Genomic DNA, 22005 nt, shown 5'->3' with positions numbered 1-22005 from the left:
CCAGTCCATTTTACTTACTAGCCTCTGAGAGAATTTAAATTAGCTCCTGCAGAAGAACGCTGTCAGGAGTTTTCTATTGCTCTGCTAATTACTGGCCTTATGATCCTGATAAAGGATCACATGGCATTCCATGTCTTTGTACCTGTTTTCCCTCTCACTTTTTGTTTGTTCATTTGCTTGTTGAAAAACTTCCTTTTCCAGGTTGTAGCTTTTCCTTTCCTGTGAGAGAGTACAACATCTATCACAGCAAAAATCTGATCCTGTCAGCGATATCCAGCTACCATTAGTATAAAGCAAATAATAACATGCACCCTTGGATATTCCTTGTTTACTTCCTCAGTGAAGCCCCATTCACTGTTTTCATACACAGACACCTTGCTTAAGGACTAGCTTTGCACTAAGAAAGGAAGTGAGCAGCAGTAAAACATGTGAATGTGAATTACAAGCCATACTTCTGCCTTATACTCCATACTGATGTACGTTTTCCTGTCTGAGTCTGTTGCAGAAACCCCATGCAGTGTCAGACAGCATGTGTGAAGATGGTGGGTTTTCTCACGTTCTTAGGCCTGAAGCATCCCCTGAAGGCACTTTCAGTGCTATACAGTTTCGTGACATTCCCATCTGGATTTTTAGATGTACTACAGGCAAGGCTCTGCACCAGGGCGTGCTTAAGATGCTGTTAGTTTTAGTAATGTGTGTAATGTGTGCTGTTCTTAGCTGAAAGCAAAGTCATGAAGTTGTTGCAGACACACATCTCTGCTGAAAGAGGCATTGCTCAAACAGGAGCTAACAGCAGGTGAAAAGCTCTGTTGCCTACTATCAATCTAATTGTTGACAGTTCTAATTTATATCTTCCTTCCCAAATTCTATCAAAGCTCAGCGACAAATTTCTCAGTATTTTCTTTCTCCGCCTTGCAGCCAGAAATGTCAGTAGGTGTTTCTCTCACCAATAGCTCTGCTTTGCAGATGAGGCTGATTAATTAACGTATACTACCCTCTTCTGGCTGCTTGGATCCCCGCAGAAAGTGCTGAGTCTACATAAAATGTCCATAGATGCTAAAAAAAAGGCAAGCGATGACTTTTCTGTGTGCCAGGACTTGCTATGCTTCCTTCACAGTTAATGAGTTGGATAATTGCTTAGTTTTCCCTTGAACTGCATTACAGTAACGGATAAATGATCATAAGAAGTTAGTTATGCAAACGGGAATTTTATTTCACAAGTAAACAACCTGGAAGAAAATCCAATTAGCTTTCATGATAGCCCTGCAGGACTGAGGGGGCTGATAAAGGATTGTAAAGATCAGGCAGAAGAATCAATTTCCTTATCGCTGTAAAAGCAGCCATGACTTGTGTCACAGGAGGCAGAAAGTTCAGGCATCTCAGGAGCAAACTAAGTTTTTGTCATTGCAGAGTCTGGTTTAGCCTGAGGAAAGACATAATAAGATAAAAACAGCCCAATGCCTCAAAGCATTACTGCTTTGATAAAGGCTTTGTGAACTGGGCTCTGGCAAGGTATGGCTTGCTTCTTAGGAGCAGTAAGCACACAGGGGATAGCTTTTGCCACATGTCAACAAGGAAGAAATGCCACTGTAAATGTGCAGGCCTCATTTCTCCAGCACAGCACAATTTCCTGCATGCAGCTGCCAGCTCATGGCACTCTCCTCCCTGGGGAAGAAGGCCCCTCAAATATAAACCATCCCCCTCATGTAACACCACCATTTTGGATCAGATGGGCTTCTGTTTCTACCAGAAGCACAACCAAGCATTTCTGACATCTTCCTCTCTCTTCTCTACCCGAAGACTGAAAGTGCAAAAAGAGAAGGAACAGCTCCCTGTTTTTATATATTTCGACAGATGCTTCTTTGTGGTCTCTCGTGAGCAGGCACCTGTGGCACTGAGGCAGGCCATGACCTTCCGTCTGCTGGGGTGCCGCCATTTTAGGCAGGCAACATGGCAGGTGAGAGTGGCTGCAGCTCCTCGGGTAGCGTGCATTTTAAGCCTGTAAGGAAGGCTGGTTATTTGTGATGCAGGTGGGCTAGCAGTCTAGGTGGCCTCAACCCAAAAAGCCACACATGGGACCCCTCCTGTGCCTCACCCTCTCCTTGCAAAATCCATCCTTCCCTCTTGTCCAGTAGGAAGCCCCTAGGCCTCACCTTATGCTCCTGCCCATACCCTAACAGAAGGGCAATGCAGCTTCTAATTTTCCAGTCTACTACTGTGGAGTTTTTAGGGAACGTCCCTTTCCTCACTGACAGGCAGAAGACCAAACAGCACACATGTACCAACAACTGAAGTCTCCAGCTCAAATCGTGGTCCAGCCCTGGGCCCCCATCCATCAGCAGAGGCCTGTTCCTCCACCACCAGCGGAGACCAAGCAGCAGGTAGCCTCCTCAGAAGGCATTTTCTTGACTCATGTCCTCATTGTGCCCTGTTCCCCCTTCAGTGGGCTGCAAAACCTCCCCTCCACAGGAGCCCATGTCACTCTCAGTTCAGCTGGTCTGCCCACTTTGTCCTTCAATGACTGAGGTATTTTCAGCTTCTCTTGTTTAGGGAGTTTCGTAGACCTTTTTACTTTTTCCTCCTTTTTTTTTTTTTTTTTTTTTTTTCCTCTGTAGTTTTCTGACACGGTATTAGGAACATCCTTACTTACGTGCTAGGTTACAGGTACCAGGAATTGAGTTATGTAAACGAAGACCGGGGAGGGCAGTCACAAGAGAGAGAAGAAGCCAGCATCTTAATTCAGCATGTGCTATTTAAAACCCTTGAGGGGAGTACAAATAATTATCAAGAGCTCAGGTTTACACGTTTTCAGGCATTTGGGAGTCTTCAGCCAGGATGTTATGCCTGCTGTGGAGATGCTTTAGGATGACTGCTTGTCTTTTTCCCCGTGCATACTGCTGTAACAACAAACAAGGCATCTTGTGAAGGCTGGGTGTTTGACTAGGGGCACGGCAAACAAGTGGGGAAGAAACCCTCTGCAATTTGGCACAGTTCAGCCTGATTCATAGTGAACAGCACAAATGAAAATAACACAAAGTGGCTCCCAAAACACTTTCCAGTCAAGGGCACATCTGATTGTAGATTGCTCTTACAAATGCAAAGCTCAGAAGTGCCTTCTAAACTCTTCTGGGACATTGTCTCAGAACCTGAGGCGGAAGGGTGCACTGTGCTGAAATCTTCAGCACGACTTCCATCCATCTATGCATTTTCCTGTTCTTGCTTTCATCTTTTTTGCCTTTCAAGGTGTTTTTTTTTAGTCAGATTGTACATACTTTCCTCCAAGAGAACAGTTGTAAATTGCAGGTTAAATATACTTTGCTTTATTAATGTCTATTTTCTCCTTGCTTTCCTCTTCCACTCCCGGTGTGCACTCTCCACAATACTGCAATGGTCCCTGAGATCTGGACTTGATGTTTTAGCATCCTGCATTTCAGAGGTATCCAAAGCTTTGTGTTCAAAACAAATTTGAACTGCTTTTGCAAATATGAGTCATTGTTTGAGTCTGAAACACAATACATCATGCAGAGCTTACCCTGCAACTTACTACTGCTTTAGGACGTAGTGGAAATGCTAAGTCACAGCTTGAAGCAGTGATTGAGCACCTGGTAGGAAGGCAGGACCAACCCTTCCTTGCACCTGAGGGAGCTCAGGTGCAAGCAATCCACCTGACTGACCAGAAAATGTGGAACCAGGATCCAACCCCTTCCCAGACCTCATTTAAGGTTTGGTAGTGGAGGCAAGGGTATCTTGCTGGAGGTCACTATGAATCCTGAGGCCTTTTAAGGGTAAGTGGATTTTTTTCATTTGTCTGTGTGCATACAGTTGCTGTATTTGTATATATACTCACTTACTGTAGCCCAGGACTTTGCTGCTATGCTGCCATTGCTGTGCTTTCCATTGTGTTACAGGATTCAGTCTATAACTGGAGGCATTGCGCGTGTTCCTAGAAGATAGCAGTTTTCCAAACACCAGGTCGGTTGCTACTGTCCTAGTAGTATAAAAAAAAGCTTTGTTGCTTCCTCTGAATCTGAGAAGGCAACTTGGTAGCATCCAGGTGACTAGGCTTAGCTGCCAGTATTTCCATTATCGCCTGGTCTTTGGATCTGTTCTGTCAAGAAATGTCAATCCTCTGTGCCTTTGTTGGCTGAAATGTAGCAAATACAGAAATGAGAAAACTGGTAATAAAGCTAAACTTTATTTATAAATATAATAATCTTTAAAAACTCAGGAAAAGAAATGTTTTGTAATGTAGCAAAACATTTGTGCTAGTTTAAGCTGAAGTGCTATTTTTTTTTATCTATGTTGAGGATGGATTCTGGGCTTTTGGTTCAGCTCACAGCTGTGGTTTTGTCCTGAAGCCAGGTCTGAATACTTGTCCTTGGGTAAATCACACAGCACTTCTGGGTTCTGTGTTTTTGTTTGTCTGCTGCTAAGCTAAGTACTAACAACTGAAAATATTTAACCATGTTTATATTTTTACTATGTAGTATTGTATGGGAAATTGGTAATCACAGCCTGAACCTCTGATTAATCAGCTGAGGCAAATGTTGGTCAGCTGTGGGAGCACAGGTGAGAGTAATTGAGCTGTGCTCCTGGAAGGGGTGGAGCTTGACTCCACCTCCTCTAGACTTCATTTAAGGGCTGACTACCACTAAGGCAGCATCTCTTGGGGATTGCTCCTTGGTGGAGATTGCCTCAGTGGTTCCCAGCAGACCAAAGGCTTCCATGTGGGTGAGTTTTTCCTGTAAATAACCTTTTGGATATTTACTACCATCTTTTCATTATCGTCACCATACAAGTATGTAGCATGAAGTCACGTTCTCCATACAGGAGATTCATTTGAGGCTATTTGGAGGCATGTGTATCAGTGGAAATATTTTGAAGGAAGTCAGAGATATAGGTAGAAAGGATCCTTATTTAGCTCTCCTTTAATAGTTAAGTAAGTACATGTATTAAAATTAATCCTGCTAGATAAAAACAGTCTAATTTCCCCTATGGTGAATAACACCACTGTTTTCACCTATGATGTGTCACAGTCCACTAAGCCTGAAGCAACAATAAATAACAACCCCTACCACAGAGATGTCAGCGCTTACTGGATGATTTGAAAATCTCCTACTGGGGATGTTACTGAAGCATGAAGTATGAGTGATTTCATGCTAAGATGAAGGACACACTCAGTTTTTAAATGAGGAATTAGCAGAGAAAGAGCGATATATGCCAGGGTATTAATTATCTGAAGGAAGTTCCTTGAGTTTTTATAGCTGTTCTGTGGAACTTAACATAAATGGCTTACAGGCTCATAGGTCAAGTGTCTGTGTGTTGTGTTGTTTTTTTTTGGCTCAAGGACCATTATGTTGGATTGGACATCCCCTGTAAGTGGGCGTTTTGCCTTTCTCTTAAATCTCTGTAGCAGATCTACAGAGACCTGAGGCAGAAATTCCTCCTCCTACTGTATGTACGTACAGCACCAGTACAATGAAGCTGTCCCAACGGGGTCTTCTGGAATGCTACTATTTATAACAATTACAGAGCTTTGAGTATTTATACCTTTATCTCCAGTTTTTAGTACTGTGGTTCTCATACTCTCAGATCTCCAAGATAGAAATAGTCCTTTTAAGTAACTTGCAGTGCTGGACAATGCTACAGAAAATCTTTTAAAATGCTTCAGAAATCAGAACGTGCTATGCTGCACCTTTGCAGTGACACAGATGTAAAGCTGTCTTGTCTTTCCAGGTTGCTCAGTGAAAAATCTGGAGAACTCCTACATAGATCACCTTGTGGTTATTCTTGTTTTAAGTTTGAGGCTCAGGCCATGCTCTGAGCTGCTGGGAGGACTGGGCCAGGTTTGAGGGCTTTGCAGGTTGCGCAGGAGCCCCAAATGCTAGGAGCACAATCAGTGACTTGTGTCATTGCAGTTCCCACTCTTAGCAAAGGAATGAATCACAGAATTATCAAGGTTGGAAAAGACCTAGAAGATCATCTAGTCCAACCATTACCAATACTTCCCAGCTAAATCATATTCATCAACACAACATCCAAACGTTTCTTGAACACTCCCATGGTTGGTGACCACCTCCCTGGGCAGCGCATTCCTTTCAGTGCCTGACTACCCTTTCTGAAAACCAAAAGAAGAACTGAATCATCCAGGTGCTTGCTGGCTGCTATAATTATATCCTGTACTTTATATTCCAGCATCTATGTTGCTTTTCAGAGACGCAAACCCCACAAAATATAAAAATGTAACTTCCTGATGATTACATATTAACAAAGGCCCTTATTTAAATGATTTTTTTTACTGTAACCCTTGGTTTTGTTAGTTCTGTATTAATATAACTCATTGAGGTTTCTACCTCTCCCTTGCCTTCAGGCCCAAGGGATGCATTTAAGCTCAGCCTGGGTGTTTTGTGTCTCTGTTTGGATTGTATTGAGGGATGCAGCTGCCCCAGCTCTATTCCCGGGTTGTTTGGCTTTCCTGGAGCTGGGTTATCTTCTGGCCTAGTGCTCCCTGGGCTGTTGCTGGGACCTATTGGCATTATGGCTCTGCAAACACTAGAGAGCAGCACTGGTACTGCTGCCCTCGAGTTTGTAGCAATCCAACCTCCACAGCCGTTTATGTGGTCATCTCTGAAGAACAGGGAGCTTCTGCAGTGCAGTCTTGGTGCTTTCCTAACTGGCTTCAAATGTGTGTGGATTAATCTCAGTTATGGGTATTGCATTAACATTCCGAATGATGACACTAAACATACCCCTGACGGCAGGGCATTAGTTGAAGTTCATACTTGTGCTGTACACATAGTTAGAACTTTGGAGAGAGTGAGAGGGTGTTCCCTAAGAAAGAGCTATTTTACTGTCCTCCTCTGAACTTGGAAGAAGAGAGGTTATTCCTCACTGTAGTGGCCTCTCTTGGGTGTTGCTAGGTGCTTGGGGGGGGATGTGGGAGAAGTGAGGATAAGTCCATCTAATGTTTCACCTCTCCTGAGATGTGTCTTGTTTGCCCTGTCTGCTCACGCTTTGAACTCTCCTGAATCAGGGCACTCTCCCTGTGCTTGTGCTGCAGTTCTTAATTGTGTTTTTGGGGAAAACAAGGCTTTTAGTCACAAACGCAACGATGAATAGATGTTTTGGCTTAAAATTGCATATGCTGATAATACGATAAATTAGCTGTATATGCCTAGAAAAAGGTGAGTGTTCTTATGCCTGGCGCTTGTTGTTGCTGCTGTTATGAAATGTCAGGGCTTTTTGATGTCTGTTTTTAATTTTTTCAGGGAAGGCTCATCTTCACTCATTTTTAAATATTTTTGGAGCTGTTCAAGCATTGCTTGAAATGTTCGTAATGATGCTTAAATGCCAGTAGTTTGAATTACCCTGTATTTCAAAATAGAAGGTTTTAAAATGAATAAAAGTTGATTTTTTTAAATGGTTCTGAACTCCTACAGTTGAGAAGTCTACAGTCATTTCCAGCCAGTCTTGTCACTTGCTTTGTGCCTTAATTTTGAATTCTCTGGATATCATATATGTATATTTAGAAAAGGGTAGAGGATATGGAAAAGGCACCTAAACAAATATTAGGTCTGTTAGAAACAGACAGTTGTTTCCTTTTTCCTTCCAGCAAAGTTGGTAAGAATAGTAAAATCACTTTCTATAATTCTGATGTACATAAATGCATATGTATATTATATGATATAGGTGTATATTAAAAACAGTCATAAGAAAGCTGCTTTTGTTTCTATGTGCCCAGGCATGACAGCTATGACTTTAGTTTTCATATGCTGTATCTCTGAATTTCTTTTGCTCTGTCCTCCTCAGCTTGTGCTTGTGAAGGATAGTGGCTGGTTAAGACATAATCAGAGCAGAACTGTGGCAGTTCAAAGTGGGAAGAGAGTGAGAGCAGATGTAACATAAGCATATGAGTGAATGGTGAGACTGAAGCAAGGTCCTGAAGGCAGCTATTTTGTCTTTTGCTTTTCTGGTGCCAAACCCCTTCCCTTGGGCCAGGTGACTTCATAATGGCTGACAGCATAGCTCAGTGTGCTGGCAGCACTGCTTGGACAAAAGCATGGCACCCCGGCCTTCCCTTGCCCCTTATGTGTGGGCACTCCTCCTGGAGGCTTGGTGCAGTCAGGCTTTAAGTCCCACATGCAGATGGTTGGGGTAGGAGCAGTGCTTGCTGCACAAACCAAGCAGACCTGTGAGCAGGTCCAGGAGAAAGACTGTGCAAGGCGGGGCTGCATGGTCATAGGTTCATGTTTTTTCTTCTTTTTCCTGCATGTGTAAGTATGTGGGAGACGCTTGTTCACTAGCATGGAAGTGCAGGAAAGAGCTTATTCTGCTCTTGGGCAGATCCTGTTCTGGCAGAGAGTTGAGCTGACTGCTGGTATTCAGGCACCAGAAAACTGAGTTCTCTCAGGGCAGATTTTCAGTGACTGTGAAATTCCAGCATGGCAGTGGAATGGGTTTTACCAGCTGAGCATCCCCTTTTAAAACCCTGCAGTGTCTCTAGCCCAATCAGTTTTAGCTCTGGGATAAGCTCTGTGTGTGTCTGTGGGTAATCTGTGTTTGTAACCCTTACTGTGACAGCAGCTCGCAGTCAGAAAGCTGGCCATATTCTGTATCTGCTGTGTCTGAATGTCCTCGGGTCCTTGCTGTCCTTGCTATAAAAGATCCTCTCTGCACAATAAATAACCAGACCAAAAAAAAAAAAAAAAAAAAATCAATTTCTGTAACATATGTTGGTCAATTGAGCCAATTTTGCCCTGAAAAGTTGAATTTCCGGAAGGGACACATTGCTTTTGATATATTCTGTCAGCATGCAATAAAATGCTTTGTCCAGATTTATTTACATCCTTGGCTTGGATTGCCTGGAGCAGAGCTTTTTGACTTCGCTTTTATAGCAAGAAGTCTACTTTCTGGAGCCCTTTAAATGCTTTCAGTAATTTTTCCATTAGCAAGGTTGACAAAAACAGGGAGTGTAGGAGTGGAAGGGACTTCCAGGTCCGTGTTCTCTGCCCTGTCATTGGGGAAAAAAAAACCAAACCTTGTGCATTTCATAAACTGATTGGTATTTTATTGGCGTATTAATTGAGGCTTTGTCTCCAGTAGCCCAGTGAGAAGGCTAAAGTTTATTTCCAGCCCAAATGCGTTTATAGTCAATTTATAAGGATGTGTTCTTGGGCTGGCATTTCCCCTTAGCTGAAATTGCTCATCTCTTCTATCATCATTTGCTGTTTCTAGGGTTGGCTTTTATCTTTGTGCTTTTCTTTTTTTTCCTATCTGCGGTGCTTAGCAGCACTTTGTAAATTGCCATCTTAAGACAGCGTTACTCTGCTGCTGCTGGAAGAGGAGATGCTGCTTTGCTGCTTCTTTCGTCAGCCCCAGCAGTGCTGCAGCAGCAGCATGAGCTGTGGCAGCTCCCCGCTGTTCAGTGTAAATGAGGCACTAGAAACATGCAGCGGGTGGGATGGCCCCTCTGGTAGCAAGCTGCTCTTAGAGCAGGTAGAATGCCATGAATCTGCAGCCCCAGCCTCAGTTCTGCTGGCTAACCAAGCAGAGGTTTGGCTTTGTTTCCCATCCATCTCACGTAGCAGGTGTTCTATGATGTTTGCCTGGAGCCCTTTTCTTTGTTGTCTGTTGAAATTTACTCATTCTGAGCTTAGTGAGCAGAGATGTACTCAGAATTTGAGGCAGACTTACCTGCATTTTGTACAATGCACAAAATCTGCCCGCTCTCTCTCTCCTGGGAATACACTGACAAATTCCTCCTATGACCACACTTGGCCTCTATAGCAGAAGGTAGACTTCCACCTTAGGCAGCACTGATGCGTGAGGCATGACCTTTATTTCCCCTTAGTGCTATAGAGATCCTCTGATTCAGAGCGCCTCGTGGTTTTCACAGCATTATCTCAACCAACCTGGATAGTTCTGTGTGATGTGAGGTGCTTCCAGAAAGCCTGGAGCTTAGGGAATCTGAATAAGGGGAGAGAGATGCATTGTTAGTTATGCAGTGTACAATCCAGGCATTACTCTCAGTGACTTGACAGAATAGGGATTCGATGAAGATAATTTGTCCTTCAGCACCACGTCTGGCTGACTCAGGGCTTCATAAAAATAAAACCAAATCTCATGTCTAATAACTGTGGAACATGTGATTCATTCCTAATTTCAGTGTGAAAATAGGAAAACAGTGGGGAGATGAAAGGAGTGGGAAGCAGAAAACTCCAAACATCCAGAATGTTTATACCTGACTTAAATTCAGCCAAGCTTATGCTTTACCTTGGTGACAGAAAAAGCTTGGCCACTCCATTCAGTGATGTAAGAAGCTAGGAGATGTGTGCAATAAACTTGATCTGAAGAAGCAAGAAAGGAGGTGCGGTCTCCTGCCATAAATAAGCAATTAGAAGCTATTGTCTTGCATTTGTCAGCAGTGGCAGCTGCTTAATTAGAGCTAAAAATATCCCTGCCCATCTCTGAAGCACACGTGTGCGTGATGAAGAGATAACTGGTGCTTTAGCCTATGTACAGGATGCAAGAAATGAAGGACTAGTGCCTGAGCTAAGTATTGGCTGCCTCCTTGCTGCAGAGGCTCTGCATCCCCAGCCTCTGACTCATGCTGAGGCACTGCATTTTCAGCTGAGTGCAGTCCCTTCTGCACGCCTTCTCTGTCAAAATTCCGCTCTGACTTTGCAGAAGGTTTGCTTTCAGGGTAGCTTCTTTTTTTGTGTGTGTTATTTTCTTTTTATTTAATCAAGGGGAGGTAGAGCAGGACTGCAGATCAATGGCTGTATTAAAGCATAATTGCATGGTGCTGGCCCGTGTACAATCTGTACAAAATCCAGAGCAGAGGACTGCTTGTCTTTGACTGTGGTTGCCTATTGATACCAGCAGACTGGATTTGCCTTTCAAAAAGGGGAAAGAAAACAAAAATAAGGTGGTGGGGGGAGCAGGGGAGTTGCAGCAGGGACCTCAGTCAAAGCCAATGCACAGGCACCTTAGTGTTTTGCACCTTAATGGTTTAATGGTTTCCCCGGCAGCAAGATGCTGGCATAATATTTTTTCTGCACAATCCAGCAGATGGTGTTAGATGGCTATTCAATGACTAGCATGGGACTGAAAGATCTTGTTGGTGTCTGAGCTGAAAGGATGAGGGGGAAAAATACACTTTTGCAGAGGTGTTCAGTGAATTTGAAAACTGGGATAAGCTTATGCTTTAAGAATCTGCATGTATGATTTCAGCTTACTACTAGTGGGGGGGAGGGGAGCTTCATAGCTGTAGTAATCTACCAGAAGTGAAATGTGTGACATCTATCCTTATTTCACCAGGGGCTTAAGTGTATTTGACTCCAGAGCAGCAGAATGAAGAAAACCCTATATCCTACTGGATACATTGAGACTGAGTGATTTCCAAATTATTTTTCCTTTTTTTTTTTTATTCTTTATTTTATTATACTTGGTCCTTGCTTGTCCATGAAGAGGAAGAGGTACAAATTCTCTGCAGCGCACTGCTGTGGCAGAAGACATTCCTAAAACTCACTATGCATACAAATGCAAAAAGTGTGGTGGAATGAATAAAATATAAGCTCAGCAGGTTATACACAGTTCAGTAAGGCTTGAAAAATTGTATGATCATAGAATGGTTTGGATTATAGCAACCTCAAAGATCAATCAGTTCCAACCACCTTCTGCAGGCAGGATTGCCAACCACTAAATCAGTGAAGTCTGTTCCAAAAGCTCTGCAACTTTCTTCATCTGGGAGCCCCAGGCCTAGACATGGTACTCCAGATGAGGCCTCACGAGGGCAGTGAAGGATGACCTCCCTTGCCCTGCTGGCCACCCTCCTTTTGATGGCAGCCCAGGGTACTGTTGACCTTCTGAACTGCAGGGCACACACTTTTGAGATGGAGTCAGTCTGTCTGCTTTTCATTAGTAGGTGGGCTGAGTGTTTTGGTCTTGGTCATCATCCTAGAGAACGTTTTGTCTACACTGCTGGCCTGAACCATAAGAGATGATAATATTGCTTGATGGAAATTGACTAGTGTGGGGCAATTAGTGCCTATGGCTGTGTGTGTGTGGGAGGGGGGGACGGACAAAATCAGCCAGATAAATATACAGATATGTGCAGACTATCATTTGTTATTCACTGAGAAAGGTCTTGGAGTCATTGTGGGTATTTCATAAACTTTCTAGTCAGTGCACAGGAGCTAGAAAGTAACTGTAGGAAAAGACAGACCCTAAAACATCCATTCTGTTATCATGCAAGTGGATGTTGTCACCCACCTCTTTAACACTGTAGTCAGTTCTAGCAACTCTTCCTCATAAAGTCTATAAAAGAAATAGAAAAAATATAGAAATAGAGTGGAGCCCTTGCCTTTGGCTGTTCTTGCCCTCTGTGAGAAGAGGGCTTAGGCTTGGTTTCACACTGGTAGAGGTAACTGGGGTGGGATATGGGGGAGAACTCTGCTATGTTAAGGCTATTTACAGCTTCTTATTGCACATCTGGAGGCAGTGCCTCAAAACTCTTTTTCTCTTTATAAAAAAAAGCAATAAAACCTGCTGTTTGGTGCATGGAATTATGTTTTCCTATGTAATGAAATTGTGGAACTCATTGTCACCTGTTCTTCCTAATTTGTTGGTTTTTTTTTTTCCTGTAAAATTCAGAAAATAAATGAATCCAAAATAGGTTAGGCAAATTCAGAACAGAAGACCTGTTGTTGGTTGTAAAGCATGCTGTACAAATGCAGGGTCTGCTAATATGCCACAAGAAGGGGCGGGCTCCACGTTCCCTTTTCAGTCTCTTGCCAGTCACAGCTTTCATTGACTGCTGCTGATAGGTCAGCTGCATGTCTGTCCAGTGGCTGTTATGAACAGAATTAGAGGCCTGGGAAGGTCTTCCTTTCCTGTGAGATGATGACACGTTTATGCAATGGACTTAAGCACTTGAACATTAGATCTACAGCAGTTCACCTATAATGTACTCTGTCATTCATGAAGCTGCTTCTAAAACTCAGTGTAAATATCCTTCTGCTTAAAGCAGTCCTCATTCTAGATGCCAGGGCTCAGTTCAAGTAAGTTGTCCAGATTCATTTTAACATGAAAGAGTTAAAAAAATGATGTGGAAAACCATCAGCAAAGCAGTCCTGACATGCCAGTCAAGAGAATAATTTATGCAATTCCAGGAAATTTGTTTTATAAAGTGACAGCTTTTAGCGATGGGATAATGTGTTCTACTTGGTAGACTTGTTCCTGAGCAGTCACTAAGAATAGCAAGCATTAAAGGATACAGATGTTCTGTGTAGGGGTGCAGAAATTAAGACAAATATAGAGCAACGTGACTTATCTGCTAATAGACTGCAGGACTGGTGCTTTTTGGGAAGGTTTTTTCCTCTGGACAGAAGGCAGGTCCTGTAGTCCGTGAGAGGCACTGCACAAGTTCACATGCATTACAGGCTACTAGCAACAAAGGGGACTTTATTAGTGTATATAGATAGGGACACTGAGCCAGCTGTGTGACCAAACCTTGGATAGGATGCTAGTTGGGAACTGGCTGTGCTGGGCTGCTTGTGCTGGGAAGAGGGTGAATTTCCAGGTTTTATTTGAGCCTCTTATTCTTCCTTTGCTTGATGATGACAGAGAAGGTATCAGGACATGTTGTGTTCATTCTGACCTGCTAAAAAAAAAAGGTATGGGAAGTCCCATTTTTGAGTTTGGCTGGCCAGCTTGTACTATCTCCGAGAAGAGGGATAACCATCTTGAGTGGTCATAGGGGATCTGAATTTCCTATGAAGGGTCATTCTTCTGTTCTTTGTTGCTTTGCTCAAGAAACAGGCTGAGAGAATAGTTCCAGCTAGTACACCTCAAAGTGTAGAAAGTGTAGGTATGATAGCACAATAGTAGATGAAGTCTACAGGCTTTCCTTTGCCTTCTTATTGTCAGTCTTAACAAACACAAAGAATCAATTAAAGACATGGATGCAGTTCAAATGTGTTCAAAATCCTCCTCTACTTGCCACTGGCTGCTAACCAGGCAGTACTGGTAATCTTTGCTGTTACTAAAGGAAGTAATCTTGCTTTACACTGAGGTAAAGCTTTTAGAATCTTCAGGGCAGTTTTCACTCACACTAAATTTGAACCAAAAGATTGCAAATGGAAGTATTGGTCAGGAATCCAAATATCTTCCCCACCAATATGCTTTTATAAAAAAAGTTTGCCCTGTCCTTACAGGCAGTCTCATAAGCCTAAAGAGATTATTTCATGTACAAATATTTCCCATGGGCAGAAAGAATACCGTACGTTATTCAGATTACCTGTATGTTCTAGTTATTGTGTTTTGGTGTTCATTCTTCAGATAAATTTGAGTGTAACTTCACTGTACTTAGGCTCACTTTCACTCTCTGGTGCTTGTGTGCTAATGCCCTGCCCTTGTGTCATCTTCCTGGGATGAGGAAAGGTTTATCTTGCCTGAATTTTCCTGGTCTTTTTTTCTCTGAGCATTAAGAGATGTCTATTCATATAGGAACTTTGGAACTTGACAGGTCCATTTTTCTAAAGTATTTCCTATTTTCAAAATGAAATAGTTGTATATTCTTCTTTGTCATATCTATTTTGTGTGTTTGTTGTAGCTGTAAATTTCACAGGCTGTACAGATGGATTAAACTTTGTTTAATAACCTCTTTTTCCACTGCTACTCCATCCTTTCTTTGCTGACACAAAGTATTTTTTGTTACCAGAAATTGTGATTCTTTCTTTAGGAATTTTTGATTATGTTATTCCTCTTGCATTGTGTGTGCAGTGTCAAATGAATGAGCCTTAAATGACCTTGTGGCTTGAGACAGGGCTTTCAGAAGTTCCAGATAAGGCAACTGCCATATGATATTGGATGCTATTCTATTTTTATGCTCTGTTGATCTTCTGTGAACTTCTGGTACCAGTGGCTTTTGCTTTAAGAACTGTACTTTGCTTTCTGTATTTCTTTACATGATACTTGTTTCAATAGTAACTTAAACTCTGCTTCCTTGCTTTTCCTCTTTTCTTTTGGAGGAATTATTTTCCATGCTAGATCAATGTTCCTATCTGTTTTGAGGGCTGAAAGAAACCGGTTGGCTACCAAAGGTGTAAAATAACTGCAGTACCTCATTAGCTGCCTGGTGATTTGAGAACTGACTGCTGGTGGCCATTGTTTGCAAGCACCAGCAGTGGAAGCCTGTGGAATTCCCATGCACACTGCTATGTGCATTCTGAAGAGGAAACTTGGTTGTGGTCTCTCTTCAATTATTTAGCTCCATATTTGAGGCAAATTCAGTAGATCAAATTGGTGGGGTTTACTCTTCCTGCAAGTCTGTGCTGATCTGTTCTACAGATCATTCTGAATTTTGACCAGGTCAGGGAAGCTGTTGTGATAATTTGCTCACAGACACCTTCAAAAGTAAGCGTTAGCTGTTGGATCTTCACTCTGAGCTCAATAGGATGATGCAAAGGAGTTAACAATGCTTTTTATCCATAGTACAGGAAGCTGAAGTGCTTCCCTCATCTGCAACAAATGATACGGTGTCGTTTTGGAAATGGATAAGGAACCTAATGTGGTAAGGAAAACTCACCAGTAACATCATATCTCTATGGCAAGGATGTATGAGGTTCCTTCTGAAGCTTAAGATCTGGAGCCTTCCTCTGATTCTGCCCTCAGGCCTGGAGTTATGTAGCAACATGCTAGAGAATTTAAAGCATGAAATGAAATTTGGGTGAGTGCTGAAATGCCTGATGAGATCAGGAAAGCAGCCAATATTCACTTTGTCTTTCCCCCAATCTCTTGTCAACAGCATTTATTTGTGATAAGTAAAGATTGTTCTGGTATAGGTGTTAAGTCCCATACTCCTCTTTCTTCTCTCTCCTCCCCTCACAAAGGAAGAGAAAATTGCCTGCTATTCTTCCATCGTGGAGCTGGGGTGGCATAAGAATTACTGTTTCTTACTGAGAATACTTACCAGAGGGACTTGGGTAAAGAGCTTTCTTTTCATTTGCCTGGTTTTTTTTTCCCACTCAAATAAACTGAAACAAGGGATATAAGGAAATAGGTATAAGGAAAAACGTTTTCCCCGTAAGAACAATCAGGCTGTGGAGTAGGTTGTTCAGCAGGGTGTATGAGCTCAGCCTTTGCAAATTTTGATGACCCAAATGGATTAAAGCCATTGGCATTCTGCTCAGACATCACAACAGATTATGCGTTAAGCAGCAAGTTGAAGAAGATGCCCCCAAAAGGTTTCATCCAGCCTATGAATGTGAACTTCCCCCTAAGCCCTAGGCAGTGAAACCATGTTTGTCCATGCAGACTTGCACCAAACAAGGTCCCATGTTTTCAGCATTACTCACCTATGTGAATTTAGTGAAGGCTTTGGGTAATCTACTCCTGACATGTAATCTTAATATTGTAAGTAATAAAGGTACTACTGGGTGTATTTTCAAAATCACATGGGAACATCTGGAGTGTGCATCAGCATGCACTTGGTATAGGATGACTTATTCTTGTTTGCTTTCCTCATCCTCACTGGTAGCTTTATTGCTTCTGACATAACTTCAATTTCTGTCTACTTTCTAGCAGAACATTAGCACTTTAATTACAGTGTTAGAATTTATACTGATTCTACTGTAATTCTCTGTAGGTATTCCAAGAGATGAATTCCAAGTAACATCAGAAATTCCAAGTAACATCAGAAAAAAATGTGCAGGTAATGAAAGTTGTTTGTATGCACAAGGAACTAATGCTTAACAGTAATAATAACATACTTGTATCATCCTAGCAAATTATCTTTTGCAAAGATGCCTGTTGACTGTCATCCTCTTCAGCTTGATCTAGAAGGGCTTATTAGGCTTAAGCTGGTTATAGTTAGCAAATTAGTCCAGCACCTTTGTATGGGACCCAAAAGCCTGGAAGCTTGCGTGATCTCTTCAAATTTATACGCCAAAGTGCTACACAAAGCCAATCAGGTTGTCTTACATTTTGCAGGGCTTCCTCCTTGCTGACTCCTTTGGGTCACTGAACAGTCTGCTGCCATTCCCATCCTCTGCTCTAGTTCTGGGATTCTCAGCCTTCCCTTTTTTTTTGCATGTGCCATCTGCCCTTTGCTAACAGAATCTTCAGGAGAACATTTTTTAACCTAATGCCTTCTGTATTCTGTCTGTAGGGCAGGCAGCTACAGTGAGGCTCAGGCAATGGCTCTTCACCAAAGTAATCGCTTACCTGCTCTTCTGTAGACTTTTTATTAAATGCTACCATGAATGTTGGCTGGAGAAGGAAATATCAGAGGATTGACTTGCCCTTGGATACAAGGTGACTGTTCTTCCTTCAGGTAGTGGATTTTGAAGAAAGACTGGTATGTAAGTAATATGTAAGCTGTTCAGGCCTTTATATGCCTATGTTGCTTCTGAAACCCCACAAGGGAAACTGAGTCAAGCAGAAGTGCTTCAAATCCACCATACTATTGATCTTTGTTCAGTCCATGATTGGCCCCAAATTGGCACCTCCAGTGTGTTAACTCTAGCTGATATGAATGGATAACTGAAATGGGAGCCATATGAGAGGCGGAAGGGCTCACGTTCCTGGTTCAAGTGCCTATGATTTGAGCACGCACAGTCTGGGGTCAACATTGTTTTCCATGTTAATTCATAGTCTCCTCCCTGCCTGCACCACAAGTGCTGCCCTCACTGACTTTCTTTTCTGCCGCACTGGGGGGATTGCTTTATCTGTAGCTTTTTGCATTCCTGTAGCTAATCTCAGGCAAAGTGTGTCTGTGCCATTCGTTTCCCTGATCTAGTGAGGTCAGGCTCCTATCCAGCAGCCATTTTAAGCTGCCTTCAGGGTATGTTCACTCAGGGCATAAAAAGGAGGAGGTGAAAACAAGGGATATCAGACTAACTTCACTGAAAATATTCAGTAGAATTTGTGATAGCATCACAGTAGATGGGGACTTGGGCTTCCTTGTTTCAACTGGCATCCATCTGCATTTACCTCAGAGGGACGGGGGAGAGTGTTAATTTCAATAGGTGTTGTTTTAGGTCTTAAGTATTGCTAAGCAACAATATTTCATCCCTTTTCAGCCGTATCTTTGCACTTGAAAGGTGGCGAATAGGATTTTTTCCAAGATGAAATTACTTGCCTGGGCTTATTCTGCCTGTCAGCATGGGAGATAAGGGCAGGGCCTGGAAACCTCAGCTCAGTGCTCAGTACTATGGCTGTGAGCTGGAAAATGGTGGTGCAAATGCCTGCTTCAGAGCATGACTTAGGTTATGGAGCAACTGACATGGATGTTGAATATCTTATGTAGATTTCTAGGACGAGACGTTATGTTTTATTTATAGGTATTACTTGGCGGTAATGGTAGTAGATTCTTTGTCAACCCTGCCTGTCATGGATACGATATGCAGGTTGAATAAAACAGTGTTTTCTCTCTCCTCCTTTGCCCCAACTATTCCTGTTACTTTAGGGCCTAAGACGAGCGCGTTCAAAATGCAAATGCTCCTCGATAAGAGTTTCGTGACTTTGTTGCATTATCTGTGCAGCTCCCGCTTTCAGGAGACCTTCATACAGACAAAATTGATCAGCAGCAGGAGGAAGAAAATAGCTGTTGCCAGGGCAACCGGCGATGACTCATCCCGGGGAGCAAGCAGCAAAAGCTGTGAGGCTGCAGTAATTTTCCAGATGCTTAATCGAGCTCTGGCTCCTTTATTTCTCTTGCTGACAGGCAGCAATCCTCCTCTGCCTTTCTTTGCTCGGAGGCTCCCGCAGACGTACGTGATGCAGAGTAGACCGTGGTGGTGCTTACCCAGAGCGGTGTCATAGAATGCGTCTGAGTAATGCAGATGAGCTATTGAACGGATTGAACAGTAGCCCCCAACGACAGTAAAAATAGAACAGCAACTGCCCAAACTGTCTGCACGAATACCCAAGTGTGCTGTTGGTTCCCCTCTGTTCCTATCTGAACAGCTAGCATTGCATTTACTGTGCCTTCAAGCTATGCTATTGCTAAATCAGTTCAGCTTGTTCCTTTCAGTAATCAGGCTGTGCAGCCTATGCTGCATACAGAATGCGCTAAAAGGGAAGAAGCAAACTGAACTCAGCACACGCATTTCCATGAGCTAGCATCCCTTCTCCGTGACTTGCTCTTTTCTGTATGAGAATGAATTTGATGAAGTTGACCAGGTTCAGAGTCTTACCCACGAAAAGAGAAGCAAAAGGAGCAGCACCTTCCTTGCTGCTCAGGGCATGCCTGCTTTGCAGTTGTCCTGCAGTGACTGCATTGTAATACAGGCATCGCCCCATCTGGGGCACTGTCAGAAATGTCTGACTTGTTACTTGCCAGCTTTGGTGGTAGTACGAAGTTCTTCATGACTGTGATGTGATGCTGCAAAACCCAAGAGAAACTAGAGTAAAGCTAGCTTCTATTTGTTTGCACAAGTGAGGTGTGCCTTCCCGTCTGAAAGAGAGGGATGAGTGCTGAGTGAAAACAGAATCCAGTTTTCCTGCTCAAGTGAGCCCATCGTTCTGTGATGGGGGATGCTCACTTGCTCTGCAGCATAGGAACGTGAGGAGCTTGTGGGAAATGGACAAGATGGTGACAGGAGAGCTGTAGGTTTGCTTTGCCAGGGAGAGGACTATTCTCTTGAACTTTCCTGTGCTTCTTGGGTGTTACGCTTGGTGCCTTGATTTCTGGTAAGGTGGAGATGATCCTGATTTTCTCTGATATTACGTATTAGCCTTTTCTGAAATGATGAGCCTGTTTACCAAGTATTTGTACCAGATGGGCTTCTCTTGATGTACAACACCCTCCTTCCTCCCCAAACCACACACAGCACTGGGGTTTTCTGGTTGTTCAAATACGGAGATGTAATGCTGGGGAGGAGCTGTGATGCCAAGGAGTGAATGTCTTTGCACCAGTGCCCAGGCTAACTGTGCTGATGGCACCAATGCTGCCAGTTACTGTTGCATGTAATCCCTACTGTTGCCAGATCAAATGAGTCCATCAAGTTCTCCCATAATGCAGCACCTTGCATGCAAGTCTTTCATAAAGGTTCTAACAGGGGTTGCTGCAGGAATGAGCTGCTGCATTGCTGACAGGCTGTGCGGTATGGTGTGGCTGGCTAATGGCCAAACCCATGTCAAGCTGCTAAGTGTGGGGGCATGAGAAAGCTGTATGTGATGTTTTTGTTTTCCGCTTTTTGTTGTGGTCAAGTTATCTGCTGGTAACTACATGCATGAATACATACTGCCTTGTATCTCTGTCTGCTGTCAGTGGGTGGAATGCATGAGCATTTAATGAATGTCCTGTCACTGCTCTTTAGAGAAAATGATTGTTGTTGTTTTTTAAGAGCAATAGCAAATGCTCGTGATTTTTCTTGAAGATCTTGAGCTCTGTTGCAAAGCACAGCTGTTCCAACTGCTGGTGGGTTTTGTATACTCATGGGAAGCAGCGCTGTGCATTTGGTGTCTGATGCTCAGGGTGCCAACCCTATTTCACTTCTCATCTTTGCATAAGAACAAATGTTACTGTGTGACAGCTTGATATATGTAGGGAATTTGCTATAAAGTTGTCTTTTTCATGGGTACTGACCTTCAGGAATGTAACAATGAAAGCTGAATATGAGATTTTAATTCTTTCAACCACCTCCAAAAAGACACCAATTACTTCCTGCCTGGGATAGTGCAGATGTATAGAAGAGAAAATTCTACTAAAGCAATCTGTGATTTCAGCAGCAATTACTGTAGGCTTGCATTGTTATGCTAGTTTTATTATTATGCAAATATCTACAGAGCACCAAAAGTTCTGCAGTCCTAGCAAACTCCTGATGTGAAATCACCAGATACCATCAAATGCATTAAGTTCATATATATATTTCATGGGTCCTAGAAAAGATGCTGGCCTCTTAGAACTCTGTGGAAAAGCAAAAATAGTAGTTTATACCTACTTCTTTAGTGCCATAATACTTATTGTTATTAATAAGGATGTATTGATTTGCTAGTACATTTTGTGATCAGACTATTAAGTAAGTTGCCTGAAACCTGGTGAAAACACACCTGCTACATAATGGTAGGTAACAGCATTTATAGTCAGCTGTGGGCAAATTGCTTGGTTAGTTTGCTTGAAAAGGCACATTCTGGCCAGGTGCTGGCTGATGCTCCTGTGCCCAGTGGAAGTCTCAAGGGACTCCTTGGCTTTTGGCATGATTTAACAGGGGAAAGAACCTGTGTCCTCTAAGTAATACTGTATTTCCAGTTGCCTTTTGGAACACTGCATTAATGATTCATCTAGTTAAAATCTTTAATCATCAAGGCAGCTTTTGGGTACCTGAAGTTAAACAAATTGTACTTTGTTAGCTTTGCCTTCTGACAAAGTATGTAAAATGGTATTTCAGTTTTCCCTTCTCTGGATATTTTTTGAAGGCCTTTCTTTACTGGGGGCTGTGCTTTTCTGAGTTCACTTGTTGGGCATCCTATACTTCAGGGGTGGAAACTGTAGTTTGATTTATAAAGGCATTCAGTCCAGCACTGGCCAGAGGGAGCCACTGCTGAAGCTCAGGAAGACACTTCATCTCAGCTCTGAAAACCATGCTGTGAAAGAAGTAAGCCACCCAGCCTTGCATGTGAGCAAATGATCCAGCCCACGTCACAATCAGCGCTGCATCACCGATTCCCACCTTTTTAATCTCAAACTGCAGTTGCTAGGCATTCAATGCGCTGCAGAAACTAATGTGAATAGATTGGAAGTGAAAAGAGAAGTAAGGAAATTGTATTCAGTAGAGACACACTGAGTGGTGTGGTTCACTGTGTATATGGTATCTCAGCCAACTGGCAGACAAAGGCTGTTGGAGCAGGAGCACCATCCATCACTGCGTTAAGCTGAGGTAACATCCCCCTGAGCCAGTCATCTCTGCAGCCTGAAGAGGAGCTGGCATTGCATCTTTTGAGAAAGGAGAAAAGTCAGTAGCTGCCCTTGACTTCACTAATCTCCAGGCTCATTTATCT

The 22005-nt window shown here is 42.8% G+C and overlaps 1 long non-coding RNA gene across 1 annotated transcript in view; it reads left to right on the top strand.

Moving 5' to 3' along the window:
- The first annotated feature begins 19518 nt into the window (after positions 1–19518).
- Positions 19519–22005, top strand: part of LOC107320504 (uncharacterized) — a 123638-nt gene continuing 121151 nt past the window's right edge. Inside the window, exon 1 of the long non-coding RNA XR_014937934.1 lies at positions 19519–19695. This is a non-coding gene — a long non-coding RNA (uncharacterized LOC107320504). The remainder of the gene's footprint in view (positions 19696–22005) is intronic.

This window comes from Coturnix japonica, chromosome 1 (genome assembly GCF_054131305.1).
Source record: "Coturnix japonica strain WE chromosome 1, WE-NBRP24, whole genome shotgun sequence".
NCBI lineage: Eukaryota > Metazoa > Chordata > Aves > Galliformes > Phasianidae > Coturnix > Coturnix japonica.
This window is presented reverse-complemented; position numbering and strand designations above follow the sequence as displayed.